This window comes from Quercus suber, unplaced genomic scaffold (genome assembly GCF_002906115.3).
Source record: "Quercus suber isolate HL8 unplaced genomic scaffold, Cork oak 2.0 scaffold_156, whole genome shotgun sequence".
Classification (NCBI taxonomy): Eukaryota; Viridiplantae; Streptophyta; class Magnoliopsida; order Fagales; family Fagaceae; genus Quercus; species Quercus suber.
This window is the reverse complement of record NW_027069617.1, coordinates 882,930-899,849: the sequence shown is the minus strand read 5'-3', so window position 1 is coordinate 899,849 and position 16,920 is coordinate 882,930. Positions and strand designations below refer to the sequence as shown.

The window sequence follows — 16,920 nt, the reverse complement described above, 5'->3', positions numbered from 1 at the left end:
ATTGAGCTAATAAACTGTGGAAAGTGGGAGGAGCTAAAACCAATAAGTACTAGCATAATTAATGGGAATGGGAAAATGCAAGTTTCATGATACTAAGTATTTTACAAAACATGCCATAATTGGAAATTTTCAACTAAAACACTACAAAATCATTTTTCAGTGTAATAAGCATATTTGGTGTATGTTTCCTCCCTTTCACATGGAGGTGAACCCATACATGTGGGGTCCACTCCCATGTGGGAGGAGGGATACATGCATCAGATGCATGCTATACCTCTTCGTAGGCTAAGAGGGTTGTGGAATAATATGGGCCACTCAACAGAAATATCTAGGGAAGGGAATTACAAAAATACCCTCACTAAAATTATAATTCCATCCAACCCCCTGCCCTTTTTATTTTTATTTTTGGATGTTACATCAATGGCTCCCCAATCGGTGCCGTAGAGGACGCTCGTAGGATATATGTGGAGCGGGATCACAATGTCGCTGTGGTGGAGATAGTTTTTGATGGCCCATTGGATGGTGAAGGTGCTCTTGTTGCTAAGATCGACGACTATATCTATCTTGCAGTCGATCTCACTCAGCAAGAATCGCAGGGACGACGGTTGGATCATTATTGTTGTTGCCGTTCGCGCCTTTGATTTTGTTGCATGTTTCGGTGAAATCATTTCTATTATTTTAGTTTTTTTTTTTTTTTTTTTGGTTTGTGATTTGGGGGATTTCGATGGTGGAAATTGATGGTTTTTTTCTTGATAGATTTTGTGGTGGTTGTGGAGGATTCTGATGGTGGTGGTGTGGGTTCAATGGGTTTTGGTGGTTGTAGATTTAATAGGTTTTGGTGGTAGTTGTTGATTGTGATGTGGTGGTGCCAATTGTGGTTGTTGGGGTTGTTTTGGTTGTTGGTAGTGGTTTCAGTTTCAACTGGTTGTGGTTCTAGGTTGTTTTGGGTTTGGTGGTGAGTGGTTGAGACACATGCACGTACAAAGATGAAGAGAGACAAAAATCAGAGAAGAGAGATAGGTTAGTTTTATCTTATTTTATTGTGTATTTTATATTATTATTGTGTAAAAATAAGAAATGAGATGTTGGGCGTGTTGTTAAATGAGTTCATAAAATAGATAAAATAACTTTTTAGAGTGTAAAATGGGTATTTTTTATTTTTATTTTTATTTTTAAAAACTCGGATATGAATGCTCTTATGGTGGAAAATTTTGTAAAAGCTGAAAATAGAATCATTGTTTATAAACAACTAGCCATAGATTCATGTAATGCATGAGAATATATATATATATATATATATGTTATATAATAGGGTGTAATATATAAAAAATAACACTAATGGAGGAAGTGTAGCATTGAAGTAGAGAGTAGTGGTGTCACGCCCCAAACCCAAAAGGGTCCAAAGCGTGAGGGAATAACCGTTAAGAGCAAGAACGTAAGAGATTTTTTTTTCTTTTTTCTCTTCTTTTCCTCTCATCGACACATGATAAGAATAAATAACCATACTAAAATCTTCATATTACAAGTCAGAGCTCTATAGCACATTTAAAAACAATAACTCAATTCATGTGCCTCCAAATAATGCATGAATATATTTCAAAGCTCCAAATGGATAACACAAACCACAATCCCTTCTAGAATACACAACCTCAATATTGAAGTTAGGCCTACAAACTCCATGCCCACATAACAATCAGCAACTACCACCAATAAAACAAGCTTCATGCCCGAGGTATAGCAAATTTATCTGAAAAACTGTTGGAGAGTGGGATGAGCTAAAACCCAGTAAGTAGCATAATTAATGGGGGTGGGGGAAATGCAAGTTCATGATGATGAGTATTTTACAAACATGCAATAATTTTGGGGATTTCCATTTGAATTCTGCAATTTAAATTTCCTTAATATCATGACAAGAATGATAGATATATTGTAGCACCAAGCTTGCCAAAGTAACTATGAAACTACATATTAGTCAATGTGAGCCATAAGTATATCCAGTACCATTTCAAAACCAAAAGCCTCACCCAAGTTCACATGACGGGGTCGTCACACAGACGGGGTGATCACCAATATCATGGCACAATGACAATTCCACATCAAAAGCTCACAAGTTAATGTTTCCTTATCAAAGATTAATTAAAAGATGCTCATTTTTCCATGTCAACAATTCACGCATTTCCTCAAATGCAATATCAAATATGATGCACTTTTCAACATAATAATATATGAGAGGGTCACAACACAACACTTTTAAGAAAACATATATCCATATATAATTTTGCAAAATGTATTTGGATCCAAAAATAACGTTTTTGAAACATAGTTATTTTCCAAACATCCCATTAAAAGCTACTTATCTCGGAAAGTCAACCAATTTTACCTCAACTGGGCATCACAAAATCAATCAATCCCGTCACTAGGTCCATTACCAAGAATCTCAAAACCTAGAAACATAAGGAACAAGCCTATTAATAACAAAACCTATCGCAAAGTTTATCATCACATTTGTCTCAAAAATCGAATAGGATCTCCTAAAGCAAATCAAATGCACTAAAGCCTAGCTTGCCTAACCTAAGACAAGTACCCATTCCCAAATGGGAACCAAACAAGCATACAAACTCATAGTGCCACAACACAAAACCAAAGCATTTTAATTGTCTACTACAAGCAATGTGCACATATAAACATAACATAAAACACATCATCAATTCATAATAGGGGTAGCATACCTCATGAGTTTCCCTTTAGAGCACTAAATGATTAAACCAAACCATTAATAGACTTAACTAAGTAAAACATATGTCGAAGAAAGCACATGAATTTACAAACCAATCCATTCAACAAAGATTTGAAGTAAATTCCACAAAATCTCAGCGTTTTCATCACACATTTAGATTCAATACACTGCAGGCCAGCCATTTTGTAAATAATTTTTGATCCACGAAAATTTATCCGATTAACTTGAAATTAAATAGGGAGAAGCTTTTATGTGTCTAGTATGTACTACCAAAAATTTAGCTAAAAAATATTTTTCTATAATTTATCAAAAATCAGGTATTGCTGCTGACTCAAATCTGTTAAGGACAGATTTACAATTCCAAAGTAAAATTACTATAATCTTAATACTATGCCAAAAACTTTCAGACTTGATTAACCTCAAAGCTACATATTTTAGCATATGATAACAACTATGAATGCAACCGTTAACCTCATATAATAGTCATCACAACATGAGTCAAGAAATTCGATTCTCTAACTCATATAGGCATTTTACCAAACACTTGGCATGCAACAAGCACATGCCCACATTCACATATGTCAAAACCATTCAAATGCAAAGGAAACACTTTGGAATCAACTCATGCAACAACAAAACTCATATAGCTGCTCTAAGAAACCAAACCTCAAATACCCACTAGTAAGGATAGACAACCAAAACACCCCATCAAAGCAAACACCCCCAAATAGTTTGAAATTTTCATATTTAATAAAAACTTTTGCTGCCCAAATCCTCCTAACTCTCTAAACTTCCAATACTCACCTAACCCATCAAGTATATACCATAAACATCATAAACTAACAAAACCCAAAGGATTTCATAGAAGAAATTGAGAGAAAACTTAGATTTTTACCCTGGGTCTCTTGCACTTCAAAATCTCATGGAGTTTTGGCTCATCTAGGAGAATCAATGGAGACATAATCCTCCCTAATAGGGAGATTTCAACTAGAGAGAGGAAAGAAATGATGAAGAAGATGGGAGTTAGAGTGTGTTTGTGTGTGTTTCGATGGATGGGTGAGATAGAAGGATAGATAAATAGAGAGAAGGGGCAGCCAGTCAAGAGGGAGAGAGATATCAACGTAAAATGAGGAAGAAAAGGAGGGGGGGGGGGGTGGCTGACTTATGGGAGGACCTTAATTACAAGTTTGCCCCCAAAATATCTTATGATAAATTACCACTTTACCCTTAAAGTTCCTCCCATATTTCATTTGGCCCCATAAATCACTTAAGTATTCATAAGTCCTCCATAAAATAGTTAAACACAAATAAAAAGATGAACTCCAATTCATATATTATTCTCTTTTAGAAGAAAATTCCTTTAAAGAAAAATATTTGGGGCGTTACAAGTGGGGAGGTAAAAAGGCAAAGAGGGAAAGAAAAGGTTTGAGGAAGTATAACCGTAGGACTATAACAGGGAGAATAAGAGGTTTTTGTTTTTTGTTTTTTTGTTTTTTTTTTTTTTGGTTGAGAGTAGTGAGAAGAAAAGTTTAAATATAAAAAGAAGAGGTACAAAATAAGTGGACGATGTGACTTAATGATTGAGTAGCGAAAGTTTATATATATATATATATATGACACTCAATGTTGAAAGAGCTTTCAATATTGACAATAGATAATTAGAGTTTATGATGGCGTGTAGTGCATAACATTGGCCACAAAGAATTAATTTTGCAATAGACAATCAATAAAGATGAAAAACCCAAATAATAATAATAATAATGATGATGATGTGTCCCCTAATGTGACTCAACAGGAACGTAGCAACAATAAATGATACGCTTCAGCTTTTGAATAAAAGATAGACTTTATAATAATTTATTATTCAAAAAATATATATATTCAAATTCATAGTCATGTAGATTGTATTTTGAAATAAACTCAAATTCCTGTATTAAAAAAAAAAAATTATTAACTCAAACCAAATTCAACCAAAGTTGTAATAGAGAGAGATGAGACTTTGTGATGAGAAATTAAAAAAAAAAAAAAAAAAACACAATACCAAACACATATTTAAAAAAACAAAAAATCATCAATCTTAATTAGAGATATAAGAAATAACAAAAATTTACCAAAAGAGAGAGAGAGAGAGTACTCAGTTTTTGTGTAGGAAAAATATGAATTAAATGAGAGAAATGATATCAAATTTATATAAAATAAAAATAGAAAGAAGAAGAGTTAAATTATAAAAGAGAGAAATGATGAAAGAAGTGTGACGATGAAGTAGAGAATAGTTGGGAGATAAAAAGACAGAGGAAAGGAAAGGTTGGAGGAAGTGTAGCTGTAGGACTCATTGGAGAAAGAAGAGGTTTTTTTTTGTTATTTAAGGTTTTTTTTTTTTTGTTGGAGTAGTGAGAAGAAAAGTTTAAAACAGAAAAAGAAGATGTAAAAAATAAATGAATGATGTGGCTTAATGATTGAGTAGCAAAATTTATTATATATATGACACTCAATGTTGAAAGAGTTTTCAATATAGACAATAGATAATTAGAGTTTATGATGGAGTTTAGTGCATCACGCTAGCCACAAGGAATTAATTTTGCAATAGACAATCAATAAAGATGGAAACCACCCCCCCACCCCAAAAAAAAAAAATTAATAATAATGTGTCTGCTGATGTGGCTCAATAGGAATGTAGTAACAATAAATGTCATGCTTCAACTTTTAGATATACTAGTCGCTAACTTGTGCGATGCATGAGAATAGCTATTGGATGAGTTTTAGGGGAAAAAACTATTATTTTTGAGTTTGTGTAGGAAAAATGCATGAAATTTTTAAAAATAATATTAAAAAAATAGCACAAAGTTTTATTAGTTAGGCAGAAGAAAACAATGTTGTTTTATTTATTAATTTTTTGTGGGAAGGAATAAGAGACGGAATGTTGCATCTCTAGTTTAGTTTGTGTTGTATGTATAAGTATATACAAGACATATTATAATATATATATATACACACACACACCCCAAAAAGTGCCTATTGAAAGGTTATAATCATACCAAAAGGTGTCTATTGAAATATGATAACCCTTCATATTAGACATACCAAAATGTATTTATTAAAAGGTAATAACCTTCATATTGGATATATATTAGAGGTGCCTAATAAATGAAAATGTACCTATTGACTGAAAATGTGAATATTGAATGAAAATGTGTCTATTGACCGAAATGTGTCTATTGACCAAAAAAGTGCATATTGAATGAAAATGCGTCTATTGAAGTGTCATAATTCTTTGGGCATAAATTGTGGTTCATATTCATTTGATAACTTTTTCTCTTTCATCTTTCTTTAAACATTTTATGGATGCTTTTTTTTCTCAAATTTCTCATTCTCTTCCCTACAACTGCGATTTTTTCCAGATTCCTGCAGATTTTTCCAGATTCCGGCGACGGTTTTTTCTAGATTTTGATGCCCTTTTTTTTAATTCCGGCAACCGACCGACGTTCACCCTCACCCAAAACCGACTCGACCGATTTTTCCGACGGTCGGTTTCGGGTTCCACCGCCCCTTCACCTGACGCCGGCGGGTCGAGTCTGGGTTGGGTACAAAACCAACCTGGCTCGACCCGTGGACAGCCCTAAGTACAGCCATAGAGATCTATACCTGAAAACAAAGACTACAAGCAAAAGGAGAGAGAAATAGTGGGAGTGAGAACAAAGAAAAATAATTAGAGTATTTTTTTAGTTGTAGACATACACAAGAAATTAAATTTGAGATTTTCTCTATGAACAAGTTTTTTTAGATGTAACAACCACATGGAGTTACTGTATTTAAAGTGAGTGAAGATATCGAGTGAGCTCACATAAATTCATGCATAGAGATTTTATTGTTTGATGTGGATCTCAAGTTAGTCATAAACTTGAGAATATTTATTTCAGTTTTATAATGGAGACCGGCCCCACAAGCCAAGAGGTCTTGGGTGCCTAATAACTTTCCAAGTCGTACCTTAACTCCAAACCTTAAATCTGGTATATAGACCTATATAAGTGGCCCAATTTGGTTCGTTAGCCTAAACCAAGTGGCAACTCCGAAATCTTTGTCTCTGAACGATTCAGCTAAGGCATTCTTTCCATTGGGGTATTAACCACACATGCAGTGTGATACAGTGTGCTCACAATTACCATCATGAATTTCTTATTATAGTTTTTTTAAAATGCACTACTTACATTTTTTATTTGGTAATTATGTATAATGTTCAACTTTTGCCTAGACATAGAAAATACATATAGTGAAAGAAACTAAATTTCTATGGACATCCTAAGAAGATGATAAGTTGGTTTAGTATTTATTGGAACTAGTTAGCAATGTTCAGTGGAACACATACAATAGTTTTAAGCCTGGTTTCACACTTAAGTTAGAGGAATTGATGGAGAAGAAACTACCAAGATATGGTATAAAGGCAAGTCCACAAATAGAATCTAGATAAAAAACTTTAAGAAGACAATATAGGGCAATAGATGTGTAGACACCCCATTTTGCAACTTACATTAACCTCATTTGGAGGAAAAAAATAGTAATTTTACCTCAAAGATAAGAATCTTAATTCTAGCCATTAGGTCATTAATTACATATCATCAAAGTGATATTGATAACTGGTCACAAACCTCAATCGAACTATCAGGATTGAAAGTTATTGTCAAATCAAGTTTTAATGTAAAGATATTTCTCACAAATGAAGTCTAGCCATGCGTGATTATGAATAATTAATTTTGATTGGTTATAATTATAATCAGATTGAAATTAATGACGTGTCATAATACGATTGGCTAGGACCATAATTTATGGTAAGGTTGCACACACTTGATTGATTAGTTGGTCAAACATTAATTATCCATTAGTAATTGATGCAATCATCTTCTTAATTGGGAAAATTAGGTCATGATTTGGGGCTTATTAATTCAAAATGGAGGTATTTGGGGGCTACTAATACTAATTAGAAGTTAATTTGGGGCATATTAATAATAATTGGGCTGAAAGTTTTTTCCAAGAGGCCACTTTGAATTTTTGTAGTGAGGTTAATTATTTTGGAAACCAGACACATGGGACTTCAATTTAAGCATAATAATGAGGAAATTTCGATTAGAATGAGTGAGATATGATTTTTTTAAGTTGGCTCTGCGGGCTGTTACAGACTTTTAATTAGTTTTGGGCATATTACAACTTACTCACATGTGGTATGACCAAAATTTAAGTTGTCTATCTGTGGTTTAAAATTTGGCACTTTGCCCACATGAAGTTTGCTCTGTTAGGAGTCGGTAACCCACCTCTATTACAAATATGAAAAACATAACAAAATTTAAAAAAATATATATATATATATATATATTAAAAAAAGAAAAAGATCAAAGGTGACTTTTTAAAAATTTAGAAGCTTGCTCAAGAATTTCAATAGCATAAATTGTCATTTTAGGCTTGTAAGATGATGTTTTATTCTCTCTCTATCATATATTCATATCAATTTGTACCAGGATGTTCCTATCTCTCTCAAGGTAACCAGATATGTCTCTCTCACCCAAGCTGAACATCATGGCCGAAAGCCTTAAAGGTTTGTTCTCCTCAGCTCATCGCCTGCCACTGCCACCAATGGCAATCACTTCCTAATCCCCTGATCTATTGAACACCGAGCTCTCTCTCTTATGCCAACCCAAACCCATGGTGGAGCCTCCTTGCTCTGCCTCTCGTTTGTCACCGAACCCATCACCATAGGCAGTTCTTCCTTATCAATGACACTCCGAAGCACTCCTTGTTTTCTCTAATCTAAACAAAGCTCATGACCTCAAGCTTTCCCTTTTTGTCTATGATTTCTCTTTCTCCAATCTAGCATTTGAATGGGAAATGGTTGCGAATGAAGCTTAGTGCTATGTGAAGATCGGGTTGGAATTTTTTGGGTTCTATTTGGGTGTTCTAATTTTGAATAATAATTTTTCAAATTTATGATGGTACAAAACACACATAACAATAATAATAATAATAATAATAATAATAATAATCTAATGTTGTTTTGTTCACCCACCACTAAACTAGAAATATATAGTTCAATATTCTTCACATTCACTAGCTGTGAAGAACCCAATAACTAGCCAAAAGCCAGACCATCCATAAACATTGTTTAGTTCACAATGCTACTACTGTTTGCTAGGTATATTCTAGAATTCACTTTCACTTCTTATTTTTCTTCTCATTTGACTAGGTGATGCAAAAAGCTTGGATTTTTAAAGTGGGTTTGTTGATAGAAAAGATGGACAGTATTGGGATTTTTGTAGTGGGTTTGTTGTTTTGTTGATAGAAAAGGTTGAAGGTTGGAGGAAGGAATAGAGAGGTGGGGTTGGGGTTTCATATTTCAAGTTTCATTGTTCTTCACTGATTTCATCCAATTTTCCATTTATTATCTCTCATTAGTGATTATTCTTTGTGTTTGACTAATTCTGTTGTGTTGTTGTTCTAATTTGTATGTAAGTTAGTGGGTTTTAGATAGGTATAAGTGTTTGTGGAGACTGTTAGCAAGAGCTCAGTTGGATAATTTTTGTGTTCTAAAGTTCTTGAGCAAGTTTCTAAAATTTTTAAAAATCAACCTTTTGATCTTATTTTTTAAAATTTTGTTATGTTTTCATGTTTGTAATGGAGAAAGTCCATAGGTGGGTTACAGGCCCCTAACGAAGCCAACCTCAGATGGGCAAAGTGTCAAATTTTAAACCATGAGTAGACAACTTAAATTTTGGCCAAACCGCAGGATGGTAAGTTGTAATTTGCCCTTTCTTGCTCATTGCTCCCACCAACCTCCAAAATTAATGCACCAACCTTCCTTAACTTTGAAATTGGGTATAGATTCATGATCTCCTTTCATCCTTGTCAACTCTCATTAAATGCTTTCCCATTCTAGAATCCTCCACCATCCACTATAAAAAGGACATCCATCCTTTATTCTAGGACACATATAAACATCATCTCTTCTCTCCTTGAGTTCTAGTGAAATAGATGGTTTTCTTGAGACTCAAGATATTGAGTAAGTCGCATTTTTCCTCTCCTAGTTATTCTTCTCATCTTCTCCCAAAATCCTAAGGAAGTTAGGAAGTCTTGTCATTCCTTGGTATTCTTTAGACCCAAGATATTGAGTGAGTACTCTCTCCCTTCTTAGGACCACCACAAAAAGCCTCATCATTCACCGTATAGATCTAGCACGCAGGTATAATCCATTCCACAAACTCCTTTTATTTATTTATTTATGTTATTGTGATGTTAATTTGGGGATCAAAGTATGCCTTTTAAATTCATCAAATATGTCTGAACGTGCTTGATATGCTTTAATTTCTGTAAACACAAAATATCATGTTTGGAAATCAAATAATTGAAACTGTTTCACAAATATATATTTGTATTGATGAATTTGTAAGTACAATTCTCTGTATTTAAATTCTAATACAACAGAAGAATCCTTTGATTTGATCTCCTTGGAAAAGTTTTCTATTCAAGCATCACGTCGATGTAGTTTTTACTGGAACACAAGATGTCCTTCCCTTGGATTGGAAAGTGGATTGAAAGTTCTTTGTAAAGGAATTGTGATGAATCTTTCGCTGTTTGCTTGTTAGAGATTTTTCATTCTTCAAATGTTCTTGATCTTCGAAGATTTGTAGTGAAAGTTCTTTGGGGCTTTAGAGCTTGAATCCGATAAAACTTCTATGGATCAAAGTCTTTGAAGTTTCTGGAGGCTTTGAAGCTTGTTTCTAGTAGAAATTTAAAACTTGAAAGAATGGTTTGGATGAATCTTCTTTGAATGTTCTTTGTCGAAGATATGTAGTGGAAGTTCTTTGGGGCTTTAGAGGTTGTAGTCTCTTGGTGTTTATGGAGGCTTTTGAGCTTGATTCTAGTGATTTTTGAGATTTTGAAAGATGACTTGCATGATTTTGCTTTAAACGCTCTTCATATTCGTAGGTTGAGAAGGATCCATCAATAAAATCTATGTTTTGACTTGTGTAAAATACTTATTTAATCCCGTAAGAAACTTCATCTCAGATTCTTTAGTTTGCAGATCAACAAGCCTTTGATTCACATTGCAAACACATTTTCCACACAAGTACACATTGTAAAGGGACTAAAGTTTTGCAATTGATCCAATAAAACCTTCAGTTGAGTGAAAAAATCTGTGATAGAAACCTTACTTTAATGAAGTTTTGCAATTTCTTTCTGTAAGTTATAGATCTTTGGCCCATTTCCTTGAAAGAGCCTTTCTTTAAGGTCATTCCAGATCTCTAATGTCATATCTCTGTATATTATCGATGTTAGCTTGAATCTTTGGTGAAACTGAATTGATAATCCAAGTCCCAACCATATTGTTTGAACGAATCCAAGCTTGAATTGTTGATGGTGTGCTCACAAGAGGAGATGAAAGAGAAGGGAGAACCATTTATGAAACCTAGCTTTTTCTTGACAATAAGAGATTTCCTAATAGATCGAGCTCAAGTTGGGTAATTTTCTCCACCAACTAAGGATTGAGAAACAAGATGGCCAAAATGGTACAATAGCATAGTTTACCAAAATATATATCAATTTACCACTGTTTCGAAAATATGTAAGCATCTACCACTTTTTGGGTACTTGAGTTTGGGAAACTCGAGTTTTTCATGGTACTTGAGTTCCATGGAAAAAATTTGAAAATTTTTTATGGTACTTGAAGAGGAGAAATTTGAGATGACGGATCATGTATAAACGAACATAGGGTGGACGGATCAAACGGACATGTTTCATCCAACTTATCTTTATGTGGTCTCCAAGAAACTCTAAGTAGTAGAACTACTTGCGAAACACAGTTAACCCTAGTTTATAAAGTCCCAATATGAATAGAATTCTAACACAAGGAGAATTTTGGAATATGTGGGTATTAATGAGGATCTTCCTTATAAGGAAAAGACTTGTTACGCAAGTAGGGGAGTTCGATTCTACACTACTATAAAAACCCATAGGCCTTCAGAAAATAGGTACGCATAATTCACCCCAGCTCTGGCACTTTAGAGTTATAGAAAGGTTTTTCTGACTTAACCTTCGAAGGGTCTTTGGCTAGTACCACACTGGTACTCTTCTAAGGTTTTCTCTTTTTGATTGTGCAGGGATTGTTTTGAGTGTGCAAGGACTGTGTAGCTCATTGGTGATTTTCTTGGCATCATCAATTGGCACCGTCTGTGGGAAAGACAGCGACTTGTAAGCCATAAAAATGCTTCCCAGACAAAGAGTTGCATGGTACTTACTCGCTCAATAGCGACCACCAACAACGTCCAAGAAGAAGAGCCACAAACCCACTGCCCTGGAAAGGCAGGTCCAAACCCTTACAACAGCAGTGGAACGCCTCACCAGACAAAATCAAGACCTAGAAGAGCAGTTGCGTCAAAAAAACGTAGGACACAACAGCCAGGAGGAGAACCAAGAAGGTACCAGTGCTGAACGAAGAGACCAAGAGGTTCGGAAGGGAGTAATGCCCCAAACAGATCGGAAAGGCAGGACATGAGCCGTCCATCAATCACTGACACGGCTCCATCCCACATTATGGCGGAGATGCAGATGATGTGAGAGTGAATGGATTTATGATGAACGCCCTCAAGGGGTGAGTATCGAGCGACCTTGATGACTTGGTCCACCGAACGGATTCGCTGCTCACAACACCCGTTTACTTCTTTCCCCTTTCCAACNTTGCCTTCTAGGAAGCACCTACACAGATACGGGTGCAAGTGTGGGTACAAGTACAGTACGGCGACATGTCAATTTTTGAAAAAGTAAGATATAGGTACGGCAAGGATACGTATATTAATTAATTATTAAATATATTTTTATTTTTATTTTCTATATATTGTTAAGCATTTTTTTTCATATAATGTTAAATATATATATATATATATATATATCAATTTAAGAGCATTAATGGATAAAAAAGTGAATATATAACTATTAAATGATGTTTAGAAATTAGAATATAAAATTTAAAAAAAAAGGGCACAAGTTAAAAAAGTAATATAGACTTGATAATGAAATAAAAGGCACAAGTTAAATATGTGTGTGCGTGTGTGTAATTCATATATCAAATTGGACTTGGGAGAAGGTCCAAGACTTAATAAGTTTGAGAGTTCCAATGCTTTGTCTCATGCCCAAGCCCACAAAACTAAAAAGAATAGATAAATGGTAAACAAGCGGAGAAACCAAACAAGAGAAACGAAAAGTCAAAAAAGAACAAAAGGAAGATGGAAGGACCAGAGGCAAAGAAGAAGAAGAAGAAGATTTGCGTCTGCAATGAAGAAGAAGAAGAAGAATTGTGAAAACGAAGATCTGTGAAGAAGAATAAGAAGAAAAAGATCTGCGATGGGCTGTGGTTGTTCTTCAGGTGACCATACTAGTTTTGTTAGTTTGGGACTTTTGTTTTTAAGTTCTGCCCTCAAGCAGCGCATTTCAGGCTTTTATTTTAAATTAAGTCCTTTTAAAAAAAATAATAATAATTTAATTGTCGCAAGCTGTGTCCTGGTGGCATCCATGCCGTGTCCCGGCCATATTTGAATTATAAAAAAAAAAAAAAAAAAATCTTGGACACATGCGTAGCCGTGTCTGCATCCGACACGGGTACAGCAACCATTTAGCCGTATCTGGGCTTTCCAGCTAGCCTTGATCTCAGGTTCACCCTTCTACTTGACAATAAGAGCAAAGACATGCTTCAAATCTTATCAATGTCTTATTCAAGAAGCTTGCATTTGCAGTAGATTACTAACTTCAACAACAGTTAAACCATTTCATGAAGACTATAAAAGGAAAATAACAATAGTGACAGTTAAACATGAAAAGTCAACAACCTATCTAGTTAGAGAATGTGTGTTGAGTGCCTTCAAAGGTTAGCAAGCATTACCAGCTTAGCGAGGCGCCCAAAATTCGGAAGTATCATTGTCTGTTGAACATCATAAAGAAAAATATAAGAACAAACTGACCACAAGTTATAACAGGCAATGAATGTCAACACACAGATATTTACATTTATGTACACAGCCTCAAACACATTTGTAAATATATATATATATATATAACTTGCTAATCAACATCAAACTCATGAAACTTACGAATTTTTCTTTCTCTTTCGACCCTGATTCAACTTTGTTCTGCCCACAGATCAAAACAACTGGACCTGATAATTGGTCAAACATTTCCTGCACTTTATGTACAAACTCCTTACGATTTGACTTGGGAACTGCCCTAGACAACCATTCAGAAGAGTCTGGAAAATAGACAATGAGAGGTTGCTTGGACCTCAAAACCTGAAAAGAAAAATCAAACATCAAGTGGTTAGGGAGCATTTCTTGAATCATTATAACATAAATTATATATTTTTCCCTGTTTGAGTGTTCATAACAAATGAGATGTCAAACTTATCTGCACATATACCTCACATAAAGCCTCCATCGCAACGTAGCAATCTTCTGCCTGAGTGTCACTATCATGCTCTATCTCCTTAGCTGTGAATGATTAAAACTTGTCATTTTTTTAGAATGAGTAAATACACAGGCTAATATGCTGAAAGAAATCAAAAAGTTATCATCTCTATGCCTTGCTGCTATAAGATTTTTGTACAAACCAGCAATAGAAACCCAACCTTTTAGTCAATTAGCTCTTAAAGCAAACACGCAGAGATATAATATACAACAAACTCAACAATCCTAAACTTAAGTCATTGACAAATAATTCAGGTAAAACTAAGCATGAAACTTAGTACACAGGCAGACCATTTAAGCCTTTGGCAAGTCAAAGTGTGGCACCTCCACAAATTAACAGCTAGAACAGATAATTAGGTTAAATTAACAGGGACACCTCTATTTTAAGAAGAGTAATACAAAGACAAGATGAAAAATTGTAAGAGATTATCATTTCAAATACAACTGAAGCTACAAGATTAATGTCAAGTTGATTTGACCACCTTCCATAGAACAAATCCCCAAGCTAGGAAGAAAATTTAAGACCACAGAGGGAGAAAAACAACCCTTTCTCATATATCACAGAACAACACAAAAAGCATCAACTCATATGAAACAACATATTCCAAACTAATAGAACATATGTTTTACATGGACTTTTGTACAAATGGAATGACAACTGTACTACACTAGTAACAAAATTAAAGCTCAGGTTATCTTCAGTCACAAGAAAAGGCCATAATGATGGAAGGATCCAAATTGTCGAATAATCAATGCGCAAACAAAACTGGTCAAAATAATGATGCAGGAGATGGCATTTAAAACCATAACTACGAAGTATGGTCAACTTATTGCATTTAGCTTCCTCCAGGGGAATAATAAATGCTCAGGTGATTTTTCTTTGGTAGCATAGAATTTTCTTCTTCTTTTTTTTTCTTTTTTAATAAATGATTTTTCTTTCTTAAAAAATAAAAACTCTAGTACAAAAGATATGAGTCTCTTAAAGAATTAGAATTTAAACACGGAGATATGTGTGTTGCATAGGTACCATCCTTTCATAAGTCATGAATTCAATTGGAACTTTTAACAATTACCCATCATTTGATCATTAACCATCAATCAACAAAACCAAAATGGTTCTGCTAACAGAATAGCTTTATAGGACGAGCATCATTGTCTAAAATCAAGTAAATATAAAAATAAAATAAAATAAAAAACACAACAAATTTAAGACATCGAAACATATCATAACTGCCAGTTCATCCACATCGAATTGAATGATGCATGCCAGCCAGAGATAAGGAATTGAAAAAATAAATAAATAAATAAAACTAAGTACCATCTATCCAATAAATTGGAGGTTTTGAAGATTCTTTTTCTTTCTCTTCTTCTCCATCATTAGCTTTTTTTTCACTAATATCCAAAATGACAGCAACTCGATCACCATTCACCTCATATACCTCCCCACATTGGCCATTTGATAAAGGCCTGGAAAAATGCCAAACTTTGATTAATGATTGTAAGAAGATTTGATATTATGAATCTGCTTATAATAAGAAAAGAAGCACTTGGAACAGTGCTAAATTTTGTTGCGTAAAACAAATGACATAGATTTATGGTGACACCAAAAATCAGCTCCCACAAAAGAGGGAAAAAAAAGCATAGACTCAGATCTACAGAGTTTTAACAAGAAAATCAAGGTATGTGCTTATATGAATGTAGATGTACCCCACCATATTAGTATTCTCTGTTTTCAAGATTGTCTGTATCAACATAATTATAAATGTATCCTCTATCAAAATCTATGCTTCACTAAAAGTATTGGTTTTTGATGCCATGTTTTATTATACACATTTAATATCAGAAGTTCACTCAAAAATATCAAAATTATGCATATGTGAACTAGATGCATCCCCACAGAAATCGCATAGTAACCCACAATGGTATGTACAGATATCATGTGAAAAAATAAAAAAAAATAAAAATAAGAAGATGATTCCCAAAAGTGTAAACCATTTAAGTGTCAAAAATATCAGAAATTCACTCAAACAAGATTTTCACAAGTATACTGCTTTTGCATATCCCCTATTGTACCATCAGTTCTTTGACATACATAGAGTAATACATTTAAGAGATTTAGACGTCAAGGCATTTCACTAAACAACTTACCTTGAAAGAACATTAGACAATGATCACTTTTCTCAGAGAACAAAAAAGATGATCCAGCAGAAAAAGAAATATGGTAAACTATAGATAGCTCTCAATTCAAACCTCACCAAATCTCCTATTCAACTTGACAAATGCATGATCACTTTCAGCACCTACATGAAAAATCTACTGTTGCCATCAACAACTCCGCCAGGCCAAGAGCCTTGTAGCTCAATTGGTACCTCCTAGTGTTTCCAACAGAGATGTCCAGGGTTTAAAACCCTCCACCCTCATTGTAACTATCAAATAAATAATAAATAAATAATTAACCACTCCACCAGAATCACCCTCTAAAAGGCCATTATAAAATTCCCAGGAAATAGCAGTCACTTAACTTGGTTCAGAAATACTGACACAACCACTGTACTAAAAAGTGCACCAAATAATTGATTTTTTTTTTTTTTTTTTAGTTTTATGTATTCCAAAATTTTATATATATATATATATATATATATTTAACATTATATGAAAAAAAATGCTTAACAATATATAGAAAATAAAAAT

At 34.0% G+C, this 16,920-nt stretch overlaps 1 long non-coding RNA gene across 1 annotated transcript; it reads right to left on the bottom strand.

Annotated features, from left to right (window-relative positions):
• Positions 1-1,330: 1,330 nt before the first annotated feature.
• On the bottom strand, positions 1,331-3,864 carry LOC112004851 (uncharacterized). The gene is made up of 3 exons (XR_002882145.2): positions 3,633-3,864; positions 2,381-2,444; positions 1,331-1,755 (listed from the first exon to the last, which is right to left on the bottom strand). It is a non-coding gene; the product is annotated as an uncharacterized LOC112004851 (long non-coding RNA).
• Positions 3,865-16,920: the final 13,056 nt, after the last annotated feature.